We start from the raw sequence: 24,979 nt of genomic DNA on the forward strand, positions 1-24,979 counted from the left end.
TGAGTCTAACAGAATTATTTATAGTCAAGAATTTATAAAAGCTCTATGAGAAGTGAATATGGAGTTAATAGATAATTCAAGTGGTGCTTTGGGTAGTCTATTTTGGCGTCTCATTGAGAAACATATTTTAAAGATCAAAAAATGTCAGTGTGCTGGACAAAATCAGTTTAGCCAAATTTGACTGACATAAATACTGAAAATTATCGTGTATGTAAACTTTTGCATATAAATTTCTGTGTTATGTGAGGGCACTGTATTTTCCCTTAGGGTGCTGATATAAACAGTTCTATTTACAAGGTTTGATGCAAAGTATATCGCTTTTAAGCTGTGGAGATAAATTTAAAGTTGATGTTCAGGAAATAAAGAGCTAATGCTAGTGTATGTAAGTAAATGAAAGAGAGAGACAGCCAGAGAAAGAATGATAGAAATAGAGAGAAAAAGGAGGAAGAGGAGGAGAGAGAGAGAGAGAGAGGGAGAGAGAGAGAGACTGCCCTGGGGACCCATTGCAGGAGATGCTCATGTGAGGAGTACTGTGTAGGGTGCATAGCCTGCTGCAGCTTAAATCATACCCAGATCAGTTCTTTAGGGTATTCGGGGCAGAGCAATTCAAATATCCTTCAGCAGACCAGCGTTTTAATGTAGATCAGTAGATCAAGTCATTTTTTTCTATAATGAATAAACCTTGTTTTTTCCTATAAACAAAATGTATATTTATCATAAATTATATTAAGAAGTGGCATTTTGACTTTGACATAATATACTAAAAATCCTTGATTTGCTGCATGTGCAATTGAAATGAAAGAGTTCATCAGAACACTGGTAGAATGACAACTAGGTTTCATTTTCAACTTCAAAATTCATCAGGCAACACTAAAGTTAAGGAACCATACAGATAAATAATATTGAAAAAGTTCCCTGTTTCATTCATAATCTCAGCAGCTAATGTGCTGTCTCAGGAAATACAAACTTGAATGCAGACAAATTCTGAATCAGAAGCTTTTGCTTTGTGCTTCTCAGATGCATTAAAAGGAATTTGAGGTGAATGAAACCTAAAAAGAAAAATTTTAAAGGTTGGCCTGAATAAAAATGTTTTGCTTCTAACATCTTAGTAAGCCTGTGTAACATATGAACAGATTTCTGGATAAATCCATAACACTTTATTTTAAAAGGTAAAAAGACATATTCAAATTTGAGCTTAAGAATTTTGATCCTAGGCTGTTCATCAAGAAGGTTATGTAAAATCCTGTAAATTTACGTAACAAATCGCTATAAATTTCCAGGACATAATTGTTGAGAATTGTAGCATAGGACTTACTTTTTCTTTCAGGTAACTGACGATTAAAGACCCCAGCCAGCCAGGCATTTTTTTTTCCCAGTTCACCCTTGCCTGCTGTGACAGCAGTCTAACAAACATTTGCATCATATTAAAAATTCCTGTAAAACTTCTATCCTTGGTACATATTCATAGCCAAATCGAATTTTCATGTGCAATCTTAGTTTATATTTTATAGTGGATTTAATGTTTGTGAGTACTTTGTTAATTGATAGCTTTATAGTAAAGAATTAATTGAGCGGCTTATAGTGTGGCACACCCAGCTCCGCGTTTTCTATGTTCTCTTAATAGGAATCGAAAAATACATTTCAGAAGATTTTTGTTGGAGGGATATGAAGAGGTAATTTCCTAGATTCCTAGGAAAGTACTGAGTTGGGGGAGCCTCCGAACAGGAGCCAAGTGGCAATCCCAGCCTGAAGATATATACTACAGCCTATTACAATAACCCCCCAAACTGTGCCCTACTGCCTTCCTAAAACAAAGGTATTCTGTGACGTGGTAGGTGCTCCCAGCATCGCTGCTGGCAAATAGAAACTACCACCCACAATGCATTCTACCTGCTTCTGAGACATGTAAATGAGATGCACGGTGACCACAGCCAGAACCTTTGGGTGGTATCACCTAGGTGTGGGCTGGGGACAATTCACAATGCATTTTGGATTTGCATTCATTTAAAAATAGTATGGTATTACTTTTTGATAACACGCATAATGGAATGATTTTGCCTCCGCAGTGGGTTTTCCTTTAAAACAGGAAAAGTGCTAGATTATGATAACATGAGAAAACAAAGCTAAGGTCTATTCGAGGGAAGAAAACGGGTTGCTAGGTTTATTGAACTGGTCTTGTTGATCTTAAGAAAATAAAGAAAGAAGTAAAGAAGAACCTCTTTCAATAGAAATGCCACTTAACTTGATTTATAATGTGCAGCGTTAATGGCACTGAATCATAAAAATATCATGTGTTAGCATTGCCCTCCATGTCGCGTGGCCTTCATTAGCTTACAGGAGGCTCAGTGGAAACTTGAAAATGCTAACAGAGAATGACAGAAATCAGTTATGTTGCCCTTCGGCTTTGCTTTAAAATTAATAGTAATAATAATTAATAATAATAATAATAATGTTTTGGTTTAAGCACTTACTTAGAAGGGGTAAGTGAAGAACACCCAGCTGGGCATGACAGCGATGCCGAGACACAGCAAGCAATGTTTAAGAGAAAGAGCCCTGGCTGTAAATGTGCACAATATTCCACATTATATACATGTCATTTCTGAGCACTGTTGGAACGATGCGGTGTCAAATCTGTGTGACAGATTGAGGTGAAAGCTGGAAGAGAGAGCTTGTGAAAAAACAGCCCTGAGTGAGCGGGGCATCCTATAGGACTTATCCTGCGGGCTATAAGTAACCAGTGTCATCAAAGGAGGAGTGGAGCAGGGATAATTGTCTACTAATTTAACCGGCTCCTGTGGGCCTGCGTCCCTTACTCAGCATCCAAGTGTGACAGTGCCATCTAGTGCTGGGATTCCAAGCCAGCCCTTCCAGGTGCCTACCGGGTGAGGCTGGGAGGCAAGTGGGTGGCTGTTACACAGCACTTTAATTTAATACTCTGTGAAATAGTAGAGCACTCCTTTTTTCGAGTTAGATAAATTATCTGTACAAAGTAACATACAGAAGAAAACAGACTCCTCTTTTTTTTTGCTTTTTTTTTTAACTTCTTCTTTTTTTTAATTTATTTTTTATTGGTGTTCAATTTACTAACATACAGAATAACACCCAGTGCCCGTCACCCATTCACTCCCACCCCCCGCCCTCCTCCCCTTCTACCACCCCTAGTTCGTTTCCCAGAGTTAGCAGTCTTTACGTTTGCTTTTTTTTAATACAACTTCCTTTTGATGTGGAAAGTTCGTGTTCAATAGTAAAACATCCTGAGAGTCTCCATCAGCCTGTGACCTGAGTTTATAGAATCTCTGATATTTGCCCATTCAGTGCATCTTTACACTCATTTGTACTGGAAGTATACTTTTTATTCGACCTTTGGTTTTCAAAAATAGTCTTCATAAAACTATGGCTAACCAAACTCATGACATACTTTTCTTTTGCTCTTCTCAGCATTTTGCTTCCAGCATAAAGCTAGGTCTTCTAAAAATTGGAGTTCAGGGTTCTTCAAGATTATGATCCATGTTGCCCCACAGCAATGGTCACTTATCATGTAGTCCTACAAAAACCTGAAGGCATCTTGTCATTTTATTGGGAAGAATATGAATTTATAGTAATATGTATTTTAATCGTAATTAGCTGCTTGAAATTTGAGCAAAATAATTTGAGAATAAAGATTGCAATCTGCGGGACTGGATTCGAAGATTATCTTTGCTACTAGCTAATTATATAGGTTTGAACTCAAGAGATTGCTTCTGGAGCCTTAACTTCCTCTAGAAAATGTGCAAATTGGACAAAATCATCTCCAATGTCTTTTTCAATTACAAACGTCTGGGACTTTTAAGTAGCTGACAAATAAAACTGTTAAAAGAATGAGGAAAAAAGAGAAGAGGTGAACTTCCTCCACTGACTGGCCTTTGTGGGTGCACTCAATGACTTTGAACTCTCCTTCATTTGATATTTAACAAATGTGTCTTTTGACAGATTATCCAGAATATGTTTAGCATATCTTATACAGACAGAGGGTAGAAGAAGGGAAAAATGCAGATAGCTCAATGCGGAATAAAAATGTATAACATTTAAAATATTGCTCCATTTACATTTTGATATCAACTATATCCTACAGCGTTTTGTGTAGACGTATGACTTACAAAAATGGCAGAAAGTTATGGTACAGAGAAATGGGTACATGTCCCCGTTTTCTCTCCACCCTCAATAATCACTAAATATATTGTATTCTTTTTTATGGACAAAGAAATCTTAAATTCCAAAGCTTAAATTCCAGATGATATTCCAAAATTTGTCAACTGTCTAATACATAAGATTTTTAGAATGGAAAAAAGGTGTTGCCTGCTGCCATGGAAACCTACATATATTTTTAGTTTGTATGTAGAAAAATTAAAATACTCATATTTCGATAACAGTAGTTAAACTGATACTGACTCCTCTTCCTTTCCAATAAATAAATTGAGAAGTGAATATATATTTTCTTTAAAAAAACCCAAAGAACATTTTGTATGCAGTAGTCCTCCCCTTGTACCCCGGGGATACTTCCAAGCCCTCCAGTGGATGCTAAACCTGCAAATAGTACCATAGCCTAACTGTACAATATTTTTCCTATGCATACATACCTATGATAAAGTTAAATTTATTAATTAGGCACAGTAAGAGATCAGCAACAATAATAATAAAATAGAACAATATAGGTGCACCTGGTGGCTCATTTGGTTAACTAACCGTCTGCCTTCGGCTCAGGTCATGATCCCAGAGTCCCCGGGGTCCAGCCCTGTGTGGAGCCCCCAGCGACTGGAAGAGTCTGCTTCTCCCTCTCCCTCTGCCCCTCACCCCGCTCGTGCTCTCTCTCTCTCGCTCTGTCTCTCTCTCTCATTCTCTCTCAAATAAAAAAAAAAAAACTTTAAAAAAATAGAAGAGAACAATATACTGAAATAAAGGTCATGTGAATGTGGTCTCTATCTCTTTCAAAATATCTTTTTGTACTGTACTCATCCTTCTTGTGATGATGTGAGATGATAAAATACCTACATGATGAGATGAAGTGAAGTGAATGACATAGGCGCTGTGACATAGTCTTTCTGGACCGTGGCTGACCTGGGGCACCTGAAACCGTGGAATGTAAATCTGCAGATAAGTGGGGGGCTACTGTGTACGGGAGGCTTTACCATAGATTATTGATTTCTTTTACCAAAATAATTATACTATATTAAAAGTAAGTACTAATTTTTTTCTGTTTAAATATTACAAAAGGAGTTAATTTTGAGTATGATTATTTGCCTACTTATTTCTAGCAGGTGTGTATTCTGATTATTAGTAAAAGAATAGGTAATAGCAAGTCAAAATTATGTATTATGTAAGTTCACACTAGGTTATATGAGAAATTTTAACAACACAAACAAAGCAACACACGCACAGTCACACAAAAGGTACATATAATCCCTACCTGACAACGCTAACGAGAGCAGAACGTGGAAAATTACTGTACTCAATTCCAGTTACAAGACAAAGACCAATTATGATAAAAAGAGATATGCAATGTGGAAAAAACAGTGCTCTTGGCATACCAATTATATTTCATTTTCTTTGAAAAGAGTTATAAGATCTTATAATGTTTTTATAAGATTTTTTATAAATGTGTTGTAATATTTTATAAATTAATACATTTGAATCACTAGTTAAATCAAGACTTCTTTTATATTTTAAGTACTGTCCCCAACTTTTCCACTTTCCTTTTTTTCTTTGCCTTCCTTCTGCTACTTCCTTCTGCTCCCCCTCCCCTCTCTCTTTTTTCTTTTTTCTATATATACTGGTTATTCATGAATAATTCCAGGAAAAAAACATATAATTTCACTAGTAAATTATTTGACCTTATGAATTTACTGACTTTATTATGTTTTTGTCTTGAGCTATAATAAAGCTTTAAAGCCATACATTTACATATAAAATGATATATGTGAAGAATTTTAATTTTCTTGGAAGTTATTGATTCAAAATATCATTTAGTGATATTATTCTGCTAGACTTGTTAACCCTTATAAATCTTAAATTTCTTTCATTCATTCAGTCTAATTCACTTAAATTTTTCTATGGTTATAACAACACAACCTTGACTTAAACAATTAAAATGTAGAAAAATCAATAAAATACCTAGAGTTTTTCAACACAGTGTCACAAAACATGTTTGAGTTTCGACCTCAACTGTTATTTATCTGAATTGATAATATGCGAATGAAGTGATGGCCTTGCTTTGTTTATAAAAGGTGTGCTTATACATTACCAAACTACCCAATTGATTCAGTAGAATCAGCAGAGAAATGAATTATGCATCTAATATATTTGGTTTTAAGGATGGCAAAGAAATGTGTTTATTGAACAAAATTTTCATTATTCAACCAGCTGTTATTTACATTATCTGGAAAGATTGGTAATATATAACCACAGAAAAACGATTTGCTAAAATAACTGAAAAAATACATTTTTTAAATGAGAACTACTTACTCAAACAAGTAGTTTACCGTCTTCATGTTGAGATTCCAACATCTGCCACACATCTTGAGTACTTCATTTATGTAAAATAAAAATAAAATTAATAAACAAAGAGTGTTATTAAGTTGCAAATGATTTCCATACCATATAGTTTCTGGAATCATAGATTAGTTTCTGTCATTTAAATTGAAAGTTTTTTTTTCATTCATTCTTTTTTTTTTTTTTTGTGATTGACAAACTTGAATCTTTGGACAAAAGTGAAAAAAAGAAAACTCTCAAGGAAAGGAAGTGTTTTTTTTTTTTTTCTTGTTTTTTTTTTTTTGTATTGTTTTGTTTTTTATGTTTCAGTTTTATTGGTATATTAAAATTTTCTGACTTTCCACGATGTTGAAATAAGACTATACCAAAATTGCAAAATTACAACAGAAAACACTTGGTTAATACTTTCGTATTTTGTATTTTGGATTCCCTTCCTTGATCAAAAATAGTTGTCTGAAATGCAAAAGGAGACTACATTGTTAGCTAATCATGACAATTTGAACATGGACAACTTGATAACATGATAAAGGAAACATTTTTTAAAAAGATGAACATGTAAGGGAATAGTTAAAACTATGTTAACAGTTTTTCCTTATATTTAACTCTTTACACTATAGCAAACTACTTTAATTTTATAACATACCTCATCATTTTTTCATTGATCATTTTGTCTTCCCTCTTCTCTTTTTTTTTACAAAAAATGAAAATAATACATTTTAAATATTAAAATTAAACTGTCAAATAATAGCCATATAGTACTAATGATTTTTCAATATGTTGCAGTGGGAAAATGTCAATAATTTAGCCAATAAAAGATTCCAGGAAAAAAATCTACTAATGTTTATATATACAGAATTTTTAGAAATAAGTATGTGAATGAACCATAACTCAAATTCAAAGGATCCTCGTGAATAGCCTTAAAAATAAACATTCAGTTTCTTATAATTTTCCATTGCTTTACTATACAAATAAAACTGATTTAGCTTAGGAATTCTTAGAATGTGTAGCCTAACATGAACATATTTTTTATACTTTGGCTCCATCTAGTAGAGACTGAAGAAATTACTTGAAGGTGTGACTTCCATTCTCACAGGACTTAGAGCTCCATTTCGTGATAACAGAAAAGAAATGTTGGCAAATAAAACCTATTTAATATTTTTCAGTATACCCCAATTAGATAATATGAACTACTATGCTATTTTGTGTATGCCTGTTCCCAGACTTAGTTGTTTAAGGCTGTGGCAAAATTCAGGATTTCGGCATTTTAAATTATAGGGAAATGCAAATGTTTTTAAATTTTTGCTGCATTACTTATTCCTCCTAGGATTTGGTTTTATAATAGGGTGGAATCAGCATGACTGAAAAATGGAAGGAAAAAAGTACTTTCACTACATTTCTAATTCATGTGTAAACTGTTTAAGATGTGCAGATGTGAGGCAGGAAAGCTTGCAAAATTTCACGTTGGATCAGGATCAGATATTGGCTACATTTTAGTGATAGGTAAACATAGGAAGATGACAGTTTTTGACATTATTTTAAAATTGTCACTACCTTAAAAATCCTTGGAGTCTCATATCAAATGTATTTTTCTTCTTTTTTTTTAATTTCTTTTTTTCTTTTTTTTCCTTCTTGAAGGTCACACTGGTTCCCTGACTGGAAAACCTACGCTATCTGCAACAGGATGTATGTTTTCTATAATTGCTTTAAACAGGTAAACACCAGTGCTGTAATCAAAATGACCATTCAATCTAAACAGAAAGCTTTTTTTTTTTTTCCAGGAGAACATGTAGCGTTTAACAAACAACATCCGTAAGGTTGTAAAGGAATGGATAATTTAAAGTAGCTAATAGGAATGACAATGTTAGTTGTACTGCTTCAAATCTAATTGTCAATAAGAAAGCCTCTGTAGATTTACTACCAGAGATAAACTTTCCACAAGGGCAGCTAAGCTAACCTGCAACACTGCCAATTCAATCACTGCTGACACTTTCACCATCAACACCGACCATTGCTGCTCAATCAGTTGTGTCACGAGCAGCCATTGATTTCAAGATGGCTAAACTGATTGGATCACCATGAAATGGTCCAACTGGTTAGTGTATGGCCTATTTGTATGCCTGTACTTTGCTTACTGGGGGGAAGCTTCGTGAATTTCAGAGATGTGATTAGTGAACCGATTTCACTATTTAAAATTGCAATGCAGTCTTTTGAGTGGAGAGAAGGTCATTTCTTTTGAAAGGAAAACTTTTTGAAAAATATAATGGCTACATAAAGTTATGTCACTCTCCATTTGATTTTTTGAATGGCTTTAAAAAAATACAAACTTTTTATTCTACAACAATTTAGATTTACATAAAAATTGTCAAGTAGAGTCCCCACATATTCCACACCCAGTTTCCCTTACTGCATTAATACGCTACTCTTGTCACAATTAATGAACTAATACTAACACCTTCTTATTAACCTAAGCCCATTTTTTCCAGACTTTTCACTTAACATCCTTTTCTGTTCCAGGATCTTGTTGACTTATCATGTCTTCTTAGGTTCATCCTGGCTATGCTAATTTCACGTACTCCTCTTGTTTCTGATGATCTTGACAGTTTTCAGGAATACTGGTGAGGTCTTTTGTAAAATGTCTCCCAACTAGGATTTGCCTGATGTGCCTCTCTTATCAGAAGGGGTTATGTATTCTTCTGAGTCATAGCAGAGTTAGAGTACTATTTTCATCACATCAAGAGTGCATACCATCAACTTGGTTGATCACTGTTGTTGACGTGATCACCCGCTGAGGAAATGTTTGTCAGGTTTCTTCACTCTAAAGTTGTTCTTCATCTACTTTCTTAAAACAAAACAAAACAAAACAAAACAAAAAAACAACAAAAACAAAAAACACCTTTAGACGCCTGGGTTGCTCAGTGGTTGAGCGCCTGCCCTTGGTCCAGGGCATGATCCTGGAGTTCCAGGATCAAGTCCCACATTCAGGCTCCCCGCATGGAGCCTGCTTCTCTCTCTGCCTGTGTCTCGGCCTCTGTGTCTCTTGTGAGTAAATAAATAAAACCTTTTAAAAAACCAACATTTATTTATTTATTTATTTATTTATTTATTTATTTATTTATAAAGAGAGCAGGTGGAGGGGCAAAGGGAGAATGAAAATCATGAAGCCGACTCCACACTGACTGCAGAGTCTGACTCGGGACTGGATCCCAGAACCTTGAGATCATGACCTGAGCAGAAATCAAGAGTCAACCATGTAACTGATTGCACCACCCAGGCGCCCTCACACCCCTTCTTTCTACACTGTCGTCTTTGATAGGGAATTCCGATGTACAGCCTACCCTTAATGAATAGGGAGGTACACTGTGCTTCTTAAGGTTAGCATATCTCTATAAATGAGTTGGAATTCTTCTCCATGGGATATTTGCCTATTCTTCCATTAATTTATTTTTGGAAACATTTATTTATATTATTAAAGGCTCGTGAATAATTATTGTACCTAATTTGAACTTTAAGTTGCAAAACTCTGAAGAGTAAATACCAATTGGTGATAAAATTTTGAACATGGTAAACAATTTGCAAGATAAGTGATTGTTACAGAAATGTAAAAATACAAAATATTTTTTATAATTTTGAATAGCTTCCTGAATAACAAATGGAATTTACAAAGTAATACATTTATTCATAAAATTTTCTCTAATCTGTTCAATTGTTACTATTTTCATCGAATCATCAAGTAACATTTTATTTTAAGTATTCTTCTGATTCATCAGTGTTATCTATGATATTTTTTGCCTTTTAGATATGTTTATTAGGCTTTGATACTACTCAATTTTCTACAAGATGTAATTAATGAAGCGACTTATTTTGGCAAGATAACATATAAAAGTGTACAGGTTTTTAAATTTACAATAACCTGCCTTAAATAGCTGACAAAACCTAAGTAAAAAATACCTTGAATTAGGTCAGAAAGGAAGAGGACATGTTAAGTGAAATACTTCAGAATAAAAAAAATCCTATAATGTCTTAGAGCTCAGAATTGATAACCACCAATAAATATTTGTTTCTGCTATAAAAATAACATCATAGGTAAAAAAAAAATCATACCAATACAGAATTCAAAACAATAAAAAAAATTAAAGCTCCTGCATTCCTTGTTCCATTCTCTAAGGTTAACATTTTATATCATTTCTGCTTTCAGTTCTGTAGATTTCCTTCAAATTCTAAATAGTATGTTTTAATTCTACTTTTGCTATATCTAAGGCAGACGATATTGTGGCACATTATAAAGATTAAAGAATTAAGCATATTTATACTTGTTTATACTACTTTCTCCCTTTTGCTCATGCAGATATTTATTTTCCCTATTTGTTATTTTTTTCTACATGATAAGACCCTTAATCATGCATTTCTGAACTACCAACTTCTATCTATAATTTCCGCCACGTTAGCCAAGGAACTGGCCCATCTGCATTTCACACCTGTTTGACTCACTCCCACCTCTTGACTGTTTCCAAATACACAATTACTTTAGGCTTCAAGGTTATAGCGTAGGCAAAGCTTCAATAATCTGTGTTTATAGTTTGATTATACTAATTAAAAATGAATAAAGCACAAATACTATGAAGATCATTTGATCATTATTTACAGCAATATCAAACCCTGGTTTGATCTATAAAAAAATTAAACATAATCTTTGTCATTAAATATGTGTCCTTCAAAAAAGAAAGTGCAAAGTATCATGTTCAAAGGAATCCCTAAGCTTTAATAATTGAATTAAAGCACATTAATTTTTTCTTGCTTTGTAATAGTATCATGTTTTTATTGTAAAGCTTTTTATTCTACTCTGAGTTTTTTATTCCTATTTTTTTCTTTTTTTGGGTGTGATTGAGTGGATACAGGGAAATCTTTCATTTTCTGAACCATATAAGGGGTGACCAATTTTCAAGGTTTTTGTTGGATGGGTCTCTAATTTTTTATTCTAATTAGCACCAATTTCTTTTTCCATATGTCAAAAGCTGTATCTCTTCTATGTATTAAATAAAAGCTCAGCTGATAAAGGGAAAAGTAAAAAAAATCCACCTAAAAAGCTAGTGATTATAAATTTCTATCAATTATAACTAGCATTACTATGTTGTACACATATTTCCATATATTCTGATTGCATATGCTGAGAATGAAGAATAGATATTGATAAAGAAATGTCCATAGACCAGTATAAAATGTCAATAGATATAAAAGAATTATAATATATAATTGAGAGGATTCTGGGAAAATAGAGACAGTGGCAATGCTGTGCTTGAATCTTTGTGAACTCATACACACAGACAGACAAGGACACACACAGACAGACATACACAGATACATATGCACACACACAGAGGGTAAAAAAAGAACATGTAGGAAGGAGACCCCCGACCACACGGACACTTAAAACAAAGTAGGTATAGAGATTTTCCCCAGAACTTCTCCCATGCTCCCCCATGGAGCAAATCAAACAGTCACAAGACCATATATTAGAAAAATGAATTTATTTGCAGACTAAATGGACGGAAAATAGAATTACTAGAGAGAGGCCAGTGTCCAATCCTTTGAGAGAGATGATTCAGTTAGAGCTGGGTTAGGACAGTGGCAGCAGGTAGAGGGAAGGAAAACAACAAGATAAGCACTTAGTAAATGTTCAGCAACTTTTTAAAAGTGCAGTCTACGAAATTTCCATCTAATTGAATAGAGAAGGTAAGAAAGATTGAAGCAAGAGCCCCAGTCGACCATTTCGGTTGGCCCCGTTACAGAAAAGAAATATTTTGGCAGGAAATGCTTCCTCAGTAAAGCAAAGCCCATCAGATTCAGTGAAACATTTCTGTTAATAACTTGTCAAAGGGAAACGGTGTGGATGTTAGGTATCCATGCCAACATGTGCCAGCTTCTCACTTCTCAGAATATTTTGCCAAGGTATGGATGTAGAATGATTTCAGACTTTCACAGGCAGTGGAAAATGGACAGAAACAAGGATTTGAAAAATTGAGGCCACCACACTCATCTTAATATTAAATCCAGAAGCAATTCACTTTATTTCATCTATGGCCATATTCTAGGCTTTTTTTTTTTAATTGACACACAGTGAAGCCATTAATTTAATGAACAATTACCAACTTAAAAAAAAATCGGCCCATACTGTGCTTGGCAGTAGGGATGGACCCTGTACAACTTGTGCTAATTAGAATACGGTGCTTTTTAAAAATAAAATATTTTACTGCCATCTGCTGGAATAAGGTCATAATAACTCTAGAAATCTAAACTGATTATGAATGTCAATACTGAAACCTGGAGCTGTTCCAAGCTGAACTCACATGACTGTAGGTTTCAATCCTGATCTGGACGCATGCATAAATAAGGCAGTGTTTCCTAGTAAGTGTATTCCCACATTTCCCACAACCAGGGTCATGTAATCTCATTTTGAGATTTAGTTCTAATCCAAAAGAGCTTTTCGTTGACCCTATTTGAGTTAGGTGTTTTCTCACAGTGCATTAGATTATGGCCAAAGAATAGAGTTATAAGGCGAGAATATGTTGTAGGGCCCAACTCTGTTGGGGGAGGGTGTTACATAAAAACAGAAGAACAGCAATTAAAAACAATGAAAGCAAAACAGTATCTTGGCACGGGGGGGCGGGGGGGAGTCTGCACCCAATTAAGTGATGAGGAGCAGAGACCCACTGCTGAGCGGGCAGTCCAGAGATGCCTGATGCCTACGGCCAAAAGTGCTGCTAGACACCACCCATGGAGCTTGGACCATAAAGGGAGGTCAAGACACTGTCACTGCAAGGCTTGCAGGGCTTTGTTTTGCCTACTAACTCAGTGTTTTCAAATGGGAGATACTGGGAAAATCTCTCAAATGAAATTTTATGTTTAGAGCCCAAATTTAGATACAGAAATAATTTCTGGGTAAAGACGTAGAACAGATGACTAAAGCCTGTTCTACTCACTTGCCTTTCTATCTCCCACACCAAGTGGAAACTCTGATAATCTTGAGGCACTCAATTCCCTTTAAGGTATAGTTTGGAATCTGTGGCAAACCTCTTTCTTTGAGCTATTTTTCTCATCCGGTGTGCTCACAGCTATATTTTTTATGGAAAAATCATGAACATATATTTGTAAGATAATCTCTGAAATATGCACAAATTTTCTTAGAATAGTTGCTGTTTCCTAGAACAGGGAATCTATGAAACAGCTATTTTGAGTTAAACACACAGACATCAGAGAAGAAAGAAATTTGAAAGATTTCAATGTAGATTTAAAATTATATTTGAATATGTAAGTAATAATCCTTTGAATTAATGTATTAGTATACATTGGTGTATACTATGTATACATAGTATACATGGGCTATTGCACATTAACAGATGTGACATTTCATCAATATACACTCAATATATTTACAGTGTCCTGGATGTAATCATCTAGGAAGAACTGATATCCTGTCATTAAGGAAAGTGAGGAACCCATCTACTCTACAATTCTAAATTGAGGATCTTTTTTAAAATTTTAAAAAGTCAAAGCTTTAGCCTTACGGAAACAGGAGAGAGAAATTTTGATGAGACAAGAGAGATGGATTGTGGCTCCTGGGGGAGAAATGATGCTATTAGACTTGGTATAGGAAAAAGGAGAAATAATTGAGCATGGTGGGGAGCAATATAAAAAATGCCATAGAGTGGTAGAGTTAAAATAAGAAACCATCTCTTTAAGTTAGCCGAGTTACAGACCTGGAAGAGACTTGGTTCAATCTGGGTATATTTAACCATGTATGCAGGTCAAACATCATTTACATTCCTTTTTGTCACACTTACCGTGGAAAAACAATCACAGCTGGAGGCTTATTTTTGTCTTTCTCATATTTATTCCACATTTACATATATTGCCAAGTCCAACGTATTGGAATTGACCCAATATAGCTATGAGGTTGATATTTCCTATGGGTAAGATAGTACAAGTTATAGGTAACAAAAATGGATTAACTAGTGTTATGAGTACACGTGGCTTGACTTCTAACTCCAGTTCCTTAAATAATACCAAAATCTTTTTTTTTAACATTTCAAGATTTTATTTGAATTCTAGTTAGTTAACATACAGTGTAACATTAGCTTCAGGAGTAGATTTAGTAACTCATCACCTACGCACAACACCCAGTGTCCATCGTAAATGCCCTCCCCAGTATCCATCACCCACCCAATCCATCCTTCAACCCACCTTCCCTCCAGCAACCCTCCATTTGTTCTCCATAGTTAAGAGTCGTTCCTATATTTTGCCTCCCTTTCTCTCTTTTTTCCTTTCCCCTATGTTAACCTGTTTTTTTCCCTTGAATTCCACATATGAGTGAAGTCATAGAGTATTTGTCTTCCTCTGACTTATTTCACTTAGCATAATACACTCTAGCTCTCTTCATTTTGTTGCAAATGGCAAAATTTCAATCTTTTTGATGGATAAGTGGTAGTCAATTGTGTGTGTGTGTGTGTTTGTGTGGGTGTATATAATATATATGTGTATATATATATATGATGTATGTATATACTACAGCTTCTTTATCCATTCATCAATCAATGGACATCTGGGCTTTTCCATAATTTGGCTATTGTTGATAATGTTGCTATAAACATGCGGTGCACGTGCTCCTTTGAATCAGTATTTTTGTATCCTTTGGGCAAATGCCTAGTAGGCAATTGCTGGGTCATAGGGTGGTCCTATTTTTAACTTTTTGAGGAACCTCCATACTGTTTTCCAGAGTGGCTGCACCAGTTTACATTCCTGCCAATAGCATAAGAGGATTCTCCATTCTCCGCATCCTTGCCAATATCTGTTCTTTCCTGAGTTGTTAATTTTAACCATTCTGGTAGATGTGAGGTGATATCTCATTGTTGTTTTGATTTGTATTTCCCTGATGATGAGTGAGGTTGAGCATCTTTTCATGTGTTTGCTAGCCATCTGGGTGTCTTCTTTGGAAAAATGTTTATTCATGTCTTAACTGAAGAAATGTCTGCCCATTTCTTTTTTTTTTTTTAAGATTGTATTTATTTATTCATGAGAGACACAGAGAGGCAGAGGCACAGGCAGAGAGAGAAGCAGGCTCCCTGCAGGGAGCCCAATGTGGGACTCGATCCCAGAACTCCAGGATCACACCCTGAGCTGAAGGCAGACGCTCAACTAGTGAGCCACCCAGGTGTCCCTGCCTGACCATTTCTTAACTGAATTGTTTGTTTTTGGGGTATAGAGTTTGATGTGTTCTTTATAGAGTTTGGATACTAACCCTTTACCAGATGTATAATTTGCGAATATCTTTTCTCATTCCAAAGTTTGCTTTGTAGTTTTGTTGATTGTTTCCTTCACTGTGCAGAAGCTTTTTATCTTGATAAAGTCCCAATAGTTCATTTTTGCTTTTGTTTCCTTTGCTTTCAGAGACATGTCTAGTAAAATTTGCTATGACTGATATTAAAGAGGTTTCTGCGTGTGTTCTCTTCTAGGATTCTGATGGTTTCCCGTGTCATATTTAAGTCTTTCATTCATTTTGAGCTTATTTTTGTGTATGGTGTAACAAAGTGGTCCAATTCCATTCTTCTGCATGTTGGTGTCCAGTTTTTCTAACACCATTTGTTGAAGAGATTTGTTTTTTCTCACTGGGTATTCTCTCCTGCTTTGTTGAAGATTAGTTGATCCCATCGATGTGAGTCCTTTTCTGGGTTTTCTATTCTGTTCCATTGATCTATGTGTCTGTTTTTGTGTCAGTACCATGCTGTCTTGATTACTAAAGCTTTGTAATATAGCTTGAAGTCTGGGATTGTGATGCCTCTAGTTATGTTTTTCTTTTTCAAAGTGATTTTGGCTATTCAGGGTCTTTTGTGGTTCCATATACAATTTAGGACTATTTGTTCCAGCCCTATGTAAAATCTTTGTGGTATTTTGATGGGGATTGCATTAAATATGTCAATTGATTTGGGCAGTATAGACATTTTAATAATATTTATTCTTCCAGTCCATAAGCATAGAATTGTTTTCTATTTCTTTTATCATCTTATAAATGTTTATAGTTTTAATTAATTACTCATAAGTGTTCTATAGTTTTCAGAGTACAGATCTTTTATATCTTTGGTTAGATTTATTCCTAGGTATCTCATTGGTTTTGGTGCATTGGTAAGTAGGATCGATTCTCTAATTTCTCTTTCTGCTGCTTCACTATTGGTGTATAGAAATGCAACAGATTTCTGTATGTTGATTTTTGTAGTTTGCAAGTTTGCTAAATTCATATATCAGTTCTAGCAATTTTTCGGTGGCCTCTTTTGGGTTTTCTACATAGAATATCATGTCATCTGGGAATAGTGAAAGTTTGACTTCTTCCCTGCTGATTTGGATGCTTTTATTTCTTTTTGTTGTCCAATTGCTGAAGCTAGGACTTCAAGTACTATGTTAAATAACAGTGGTGAGAGAGGACATCCCTGTCGTGTTCCTGACTTTTTAGCAGAAAAGCTCTCAGTTTTTTCCCCAGTGAGGATGGTATTAGCTGTGAGTCTTTCACATATGGCCTTTATGATATGAAGGTATGGTCTCTCTACCCCTATTTTGTTGAGAGTTTTTATCAAGAACAGAGTCTGTGTTTTGTCAAATGCCTTTTTATTTGCATCTATTGAGAAAATCATATAGGCCTTATCCTTTTTGTTGTTGTTGTTAATATCCTGTATCACATAGATTGATTTGCAGATGTTGAATTACCCCTGAAGCCCAGGAATAAATTCCACTTGTTTGTGGTGAATAATTCTTTTAATGTATTGTTGGATCTGATTAGCAGTATCTTGTTGAGAATTTTTGCAGAGATGTTCATCAAAGTAATTCTTTTTAGTGGAGTTGTTGTCTGTTTAGGAATTGAGGTAATGCTGGCCTCATAGAATGAGTTCGGAAGTTTTCCTTCCATTAATATTTTTTAACAGTTTGAGAATAGGTATTCAGTGCTATTTATATGTCTGGTACAATTCTCTCTGCAAAGCCATCTGACTCTGGACTTGTTTGTTGGGAAATTTTTGGTTACTGTTTCAATTTCTGTGCTGTTTAAGAGTCTGTTCAAATTTTCTCTTTCTTCCTGTTTCAGTGTTAGTAGTTTATATGTTTCTATGAATTTATCCATTTCTTCCAGATTGGTATTTGTTGGCATCTAATGTTTCATAATATTCTCTTATAATTGTTTGTGTTTCTGCAGTGTTGGTTGTGAGCTCCCTTCTCTCATTAGTGATTTTATTTATTTGGATCCTTTCTCTTTTCTTTTTGATAAGTCTGGATAAGGATTTATCAATTTTATTAATTCTTTCAAAGAACCATCGCCTAGTTTCATTGATTGGTTTATTTGAGATTTTTCTTGCTTCTTGAGGTAAGTCTGTATTGCTATGTACCTCCCTCTTAGTACTGCTGTTGCTGCACCCCAAAGGTCTTGGACCATTGTGTTTTCATTTTCATTTGCTTCCATGTATTTTTAAATTTCTTCTTTCCTGATTGATTTATTCATTCTTTAGCAAGATGTTCTTTAACATATTTTGTGATCATTCCAAATTTTTCTTGTGCTAGACTTTAAGTTTCATAGTGTTGTGGTCTAAAAATATGCACAGTATGCTCTCAATCTTTTTATATTTGTTGAGGTCTGATGTGTGACCCAGTATGTGATCTATCCTAGAGAATGTCCCATGTGCACTCAAAAAACGTGTGTTGTCTGCTGCTTTAGGATGGAATGTTCCGAATATATCTGTTAAGTCCATCTAATCCAGTGTATCATTCAAAGCCATTGTTTGCTTTTTGATTTTCTGCTTGGATGAACTGTCCATTGATGTAGGTGGAGTGTTAAAGTCCCCTACTATTATGGTATTATTATCAATGAGTTTCATTATGTTTGTTATTAATTGACATATATTTGGGTGCTCCCTAGTTGGGGGCATAAATATTTTCAATAGTTAGATCTTCTTGTTGGATAGATTTTTTTTTGTTTGAGCATTATATAGTGCTCTTTTTCATCTTTCGTTAGAGTTATTGGTTTAAAATCTAGTTTTTCTGATAGAAGTATGGCTAGTCTGACTTTCTTTTGATCTTCATTAGGAGGATAAATAGTTCTCCATCCCCTCATTTTCAATCTGCAGGAGCCTTAGGTCTAAAATGAGTCTCTTGTAGGCAGCATATCAATGAGTCTCATTTTTTTTATTCATTCTGATACCCTGTGTCTTTTGATTGGAGCATTTAGTCCATTTGCATTCAGAGTGATTATGGTATATATGAATTTTGTGCCATTGCATTACTTGTAAAGTCATTGTTTCTGGAGATTTTCTCTTTTTTTTCAAGCCTTTGTTGCTTTTAGTCTTTCTTGGCCACTCTAAGTGTCTCCTTTAATATTTCTTGCAGGGCTGGTTTAGTGGTCACGAACACCTTTCATTTTTATTTGTCTGGGAAACCCTTTATCTCTCCTTCTGTTCTGAATGACAGCTTGCCAGATAAAGTATTCTTGGCTGCATATTTTTCCCAGTCAGCATGTTGGATATATCATGCTGCTTTTCTCTGACCTGCCAAGTTTCTATGGATAGGTCTGCTGCTAATCTTATTTGTCTTCTCTTGTAAGTTAGAGGTTTCTTTCCCTTGCTGCTTTCAGGATTTTTTCTTTATCTCTGTATTTTGCAAATTTTATTATGATATATCTTGGTGTTGGCCTGCTTTTGTTGGTTTTGACTTCTCTGTGCCCCCAGTATTTTTGATATCTGTTTCCTCCTCCAAATAGGGAAGTTTTCAGTTATACTTTGCTTAGATAAACCTCCTGCTCCTTTTCCCCTTTCTTCTTCTTTTAGGATTCTTATGATACAAATGTTATTATGTTTTATTGAGTCACTGAGTTCCTTAAGTCTACATTCTACATTCATGATCCAATATTTTTCATTCTTTCTTCTTTTTAGCTTCATTATTTTTCATGCTTTTATTTTCTGTATCACTTATTCATTCCTCTGCTTCTTGCATCCTTATGGTCTTTACATCAATTCAGTTTCAAATCTCAGGTAAAGCAGTTTTTATTTTGGTCTGACTGGTTTTTAGATCTTTTGTACCTGTGGTAAGGGACTCCCTGGTGTCTTCTATGTTTTTCTCAAGCCCAGCTAGTATCCTTATGATTGTTACTTTTAATTCTGGATCAGGCATATTACTTATATCTGTTTTGACTAGATCCTTGGCTGTGATCTTTTCTTGTTCTTTCTTTTGGGGTGAATTCTCCATCTTGGCATTTTTGTCTAGGTCTCTCTGTGTTGGAAAAGTCTGTTATGTTTCCTGCTCCTGAGAAAAATGGCTTTATTAAGAAGAGATCATACACTGTCCATGGCCTGGTGCTTCAAGAAGTATTTCTTGTGCACTCTGCTGCTGTGTTTTGGCTGCTCTTTCCCCCAGGTCAGCCCCCTTCAGAGATTCTCCTTGGCTGCAGTAGGTAGTGTTTGGACCTTTTCCCATGTGTGACCAGTTTTAACTAGGTGTGCTCTGGACTGCTTGTTAAAAGATACCTGATCCTAGAGCTAAAGCTTTGCAGAGCTCTATGGACAGTAGAGTTGGTGCATGTGGGCAGTTTATGCTGGTCTTCTATGGGAGAGACCTACTGCCCTGGTTCTCAGACATGCATGCCCTAAGAAAGCACAGAGAGCCAGAGGGGCACAGAGGGGCAGGGTTTGGTGTAAGTAGTTTAGGTCACCACCACCAGGGGCACTGTGCTTCTCACTAAAGTCAGTTCATGCTCCTGGACAGGGGAGAAAAATGGCACCAGCCCTCTCCCTTGTCCCTGGAGAGGGGAGTTCCTGCTTGCCACTGTCCAGGAATCCTTCCCAAGAGAGCAAACAATCTCCCCTCATGTATCCCATGCATCCCTCAGATTTCTGCCTTGACCCTGTCTGTGTCCCAGTCCTGTCCACCCGGCAGCACAGTGCACCTGTGTTTTATCCAAGGCGCAAAGGTTGAGTTTCAAAACTCTAAACTTTAGACACATGGCATGGTGAAGACCTGCACTGGTGGTCTGGTGGCAGTCTCCCATGCTGGGTCTAGTGCTAATTTGTCTCAGGAGGGCAGTTGCAGAAACGTGCAGGAACTTGGAGGTTAGAGGGAAGCACAGCAAAAAGCCGGTGTGCATGTTAGCTGCCTCCAGCAGATGTCTGCCCCTATACTAAGGAACATGGCAGTGCAATGGTGCCCATTGGCTCTTTTCTTCCCTGTGAGGAAATGTCATCTTCCTCAGATGCACTCCCAACAAAGGGAAATGTCTCTCCCATTGAACCCCAGGGGATCCTCAGACCATGCTGTCTGCTCTGGGCCTCTGTCCTCCTTTTCCATAAAAAGCACTGCTGCACCCACCAGGCTCCACACTGGCCTCCATGCAGATTTCTGAAACTGCAGACTTTGAGCTCCAGTGGTTAAGACTCACAATAATCAGCCCTTTTCATTTTGCCAGTTAGTGATTTTGGGGAAGCGTTTTCCTTGTGTGATCCTCTCTGCACTGTGCTCTCTCTCTTCTCTTTTCTTTCTGGAATCAGGACTCCCTCCTCTCAATTGTAACTGTATTTCTTTTCTCCCTCAAATCACATTTCCATATCTTCTACTTTACATGATATGGCTTTTTGTTTCCTTTTAGTTTTGCAGCCTATTTTCTCAGTCCTCAGATCAATTTCTTCAATGTTCAGAATGATCTGGTATTTATCTAGCTATGTTTGAGGGATGAGGCAGGCACCATCTTAACTTTCCCTTCAATAACACCAAAATCTTATTATTATCTTTCCTCTCTGACAGTAAGAAACCTGTAGGACATCTTTATTTTTCTATGTAGTATGTTTACTTCCATGTATTCATATAAATATATGTGTGTTTATACGTGTGTTTTTGTATACATGCACACAAATGTCATTATTTAGGGAAAAGTCTTTTTTCTTAAGCCTTAGAATATCTACCATAAATTCTTGTGTTGACTGAGCATTTTAAGGAAATGCTTTGGAAGGGGAATTTCTCATTATGTAACATGTAATTGTAACTTTTGGATTGATTTTTGAGAAGAGTGTCTCCTATTGGAGATAAAAATGAGGCAGTTTCTTAAGGAAGAGGGATCCCAGTGGAAGAAACATTCAAAACAAATGCTTATGAGTGCAGATGTGTGATATGTAATATAACCACTCTTTCCTCATTTTTTCAGTAAAAAATATTTTTAATTGATAATGCTTTAAAGAGTATAATCTATTTTCTGTATGAGAAACAGCACAAAGTTTTTCATCATTAGCAGTAACAAAGATTGATCAAGGGCACAATATCATGCTTAAGAGATTATATCTATCTGTCTCTCTTTCTATCATTTATCTGTCCACCATCTCTCTTTGAAATTCTTTTGGAAGCAGACAAATGATATACAAATGCTAAAAATTCACATATATGCACAGACAATAATTCTAATTATGAATAATTTCACTTTTAGACATATTAATCTATGGAACACTTTGTTATTTCCTTGTTGATTTATACTTATATAACCATAAAATAAGTCTTTTTATCTAATTTTCTCTAGGTGGCTGAATTGGAAATTGTACCATAAGAAATATAATATTTTCAAGTTAGGCTATGTCAATAAGTAAGAAAACATATTCATTACAGATGATACACTACACACGGAAAGTTTATGCAAATTTTTCAGATCAAAGAAAACATAAAAATTCTGAATGCAATGTTTGAATTATTTTGGGTATTAGTTCTACAAGTTATTTCCATTATACTATTAAAATGCTGATATGTTAACACTTTAAGTTAAGTGTCTCAAATGTGCATTTAATTTATATTTAATAACACAAGTTTTGCTTATGAAAACCAAGTCAATTATTGAAAGCATTTCCCAAGGTTTAGCAATTATTTAAGAGCTGCATTTACTATAAAGTAATTAGCTCAAATGGCATGTTCATGAAAGCAGATTTAGAACTTTACATATTGGTACGAAAGGGAAATGTTTAATACCAATATAGCTGAAAACATTCAAACTTATTTAATCTGGCAGGCATTTTATTTTCAACAAAGGGACAAATATGTATTTTCAAGTGGCTTTTTAACATTTTCAAGATGCAAAATCACCATATTTATAGCTATAATTTTATATAAAATAAAAATGTCAAAATTAATTGAATGATGTAAAACTTTAAGGGTTCTTATTCTGTTTGTATTTATGTTCTTAACTTTCTTGTTTGAATTATATCATTTTGCAAAAGTATAGTTTATTTGTATGTACATATTATATAATAAGATGAAACCAAATAAAAACACTATGATTTGGCTTCCAAATTAGAGCACTACAAAGAAAGTTGAATCCTTCTGTGAGCATTAACTGGTCACACCACTCATCCTTCTTCCCAGAGGTAACCGCTAGTCTGAATTTTAGGTTATTCATTCCTTCAATTTGCTTTATAGATTTGCACTTACACCCATGCACGCACGTTTAACTAATATATTATTTGCTTTTTCCTTGTTTCAAACTATATAATACATAAATATATTATAAATTAAACATATTTTTACATATAAAATTAATATTCTATTGTATATATGTTCAAGTATTTAGTCCTTCACTGTTGAGAAATTTTGGTTAATATATATTTTGTTATCTCTGTTACAAACAAAGATGTTATTAACATTCTTCTATAATTCACCACTACATATATGTACAAGTGAAATGCTTAGTTATAGGACATGTATATGTTTAACTTTAGCAGTTAATAAATATTTCCAGAGTGGTTGTTCTACCAGAGATTTATAAGAATTTTGATTATTTTATATTGCTTGATAATGCCGTTTTATTTTGTAAGAGTAAAATAATATCTCATTTTTTTTCATTTTTTTATAATTAACAGTAAAGTTAAGCAATTTTTTACATTTTAAAAACAACAAATGGTTCCTCTTTTTTGAAATGCAACCAAAAACAAAACCAAGGAAGGATAACCAACACAATTCCATTAAACAAAAAAATGCAATGAGAGGGACTTAAAACTTTTTCTGATAGTTGCAAACATAGTACAAGAACACAATAATTAAAATGGTACAACATTTTGGCATAAATATATTGATTGGGTCAATGTAATCCAACTAAAATGTAGAAACGGGGCTTAATATGAATGGATGTTCAGTACATGATAAAAGTGTCATATGTAATCTATGAGAGAAAGTAAACTTTGTAATAAATTATGCTTGAAGTACTAGCTAGTCATCAGAGAAAAGGAAATGATAATAAAATAATCTCATGTCCTACACCTGGATTTACGAGTTGATCAAAGTTCTAAGGTTAAAAAGGAGACAAGAAAGATAAATAAAAGGCATCCAAAGTGAAAAAGAAAAAGAAAGCTGTCACTATTTGCAGATGATATGATAACCCTAAAGACTATCAAAGAAAGAAAGAAAAAAAAAACCTGTTAGAACTAATAAATTAATTTGGTAAAATTGCAGGATATATAAATTAATATACAAATTTTTGTTACATTTCTATACACTAACAATGAGCTATTAAAAAGAGAAGTTAAGAAAGCAGTCCCATTTATAATTTCATCAAAAAGAGTAAAATACCTAGAACTAAATTTAACCAAGGAGGTAAAGAACCTGTACTCTGAAAACTACAAAATGATGATGAAAGAAATTGAAGATGATACAACTAATTGGAAAGATATATTGTGTTCATAGATTGGAAAAAATAATATTGTTAAAAATGTCCATACTACCCAAAGCAATCAACAGAATTTATGCAATACCTATCAAAATACTAATGCCATTTTTCACAGAGCTAGAACAGTAATCCTAAAATTTGTATAGAACCACAAAAGCCCTCAAGTAGCCAAGGCAATCTTGAGAAAGAAAAATAAAGCTGTGGGTACCACACTCCTGATTTCAAACTATACTATAAAGCTCTAGTAGCCAAACTAACATTGTAGTGGCACAAAAATACACACATTGATCAACAGAACAGAGTAGAGAGCCTAGAAATAAATCCACATTTCTGTGCTCAGTTAATCTATGACAAAAGAAACAAAAAAATGCAATGGGAAAATGGAAGTCTGTTCAATAAATGGTGCTGGGAAATCTGGACAGTTACATGCAAAAGAATGATACTGGATGACTTTCTTACACCACTTTCTTATATAAAAAAATAAACTCAAAATGGACTAAAGACTTGAATATAATATAAGAGACCATAAAACTCGTAGAAGAAAACTTAGGCAGTAAACTCTCTAATATTAGGCTGAGCAATGTTTTCAGGATTTGTCTCCTCAGACAAGGGACACAAAAGCCAAAATAAACAAATTGAGCATCAAACTTAAAATCTCTTGCACAACAAAGGAAACCATCAACAAAATGTAAAGGCAACCTACTGAATGGAAGAAGATATTTATCAATCATATATCTGACATGA

At 34.7% G+C, this 24,979-nt stretch overlaps 1 long non-coding RNA gene across 1 annotated transcript in view; it reads right to left on the bottom strand.

Moving 5' to 3' along the window:
- LOC144304457 (uncharacterized) overlaps positions 1-24,979 on the bottom strand; it is a 138,112-nt gene that overhangs the window by 100,430 nt on the left and 12,703 nt on the right. Inside the window, exon 2 of the long non-coding RNA XR_013371366.1 lies at positions 6,499-6,559. This is a non-coding gene — a long non-coding RNA (uncharacterized LOC144304457). The remainder of the gene's footprint in view (positions 1-6,498; positions 6,560-24,979) is intronic.

This window comes from Canis aureus, chromosome 34, assembly GCF_053574225.1.
Source record: "Canis aureus isolate CA01 chromosome 34, VMU_Caureus_v.1.0, whole genome shotgun sequence".
NCBI classification, from domain to species: Eukaryota; Metazoa; Chordata; class Mammalia; order Carnivora; family Canidae; genus Canis; species Canis aureus.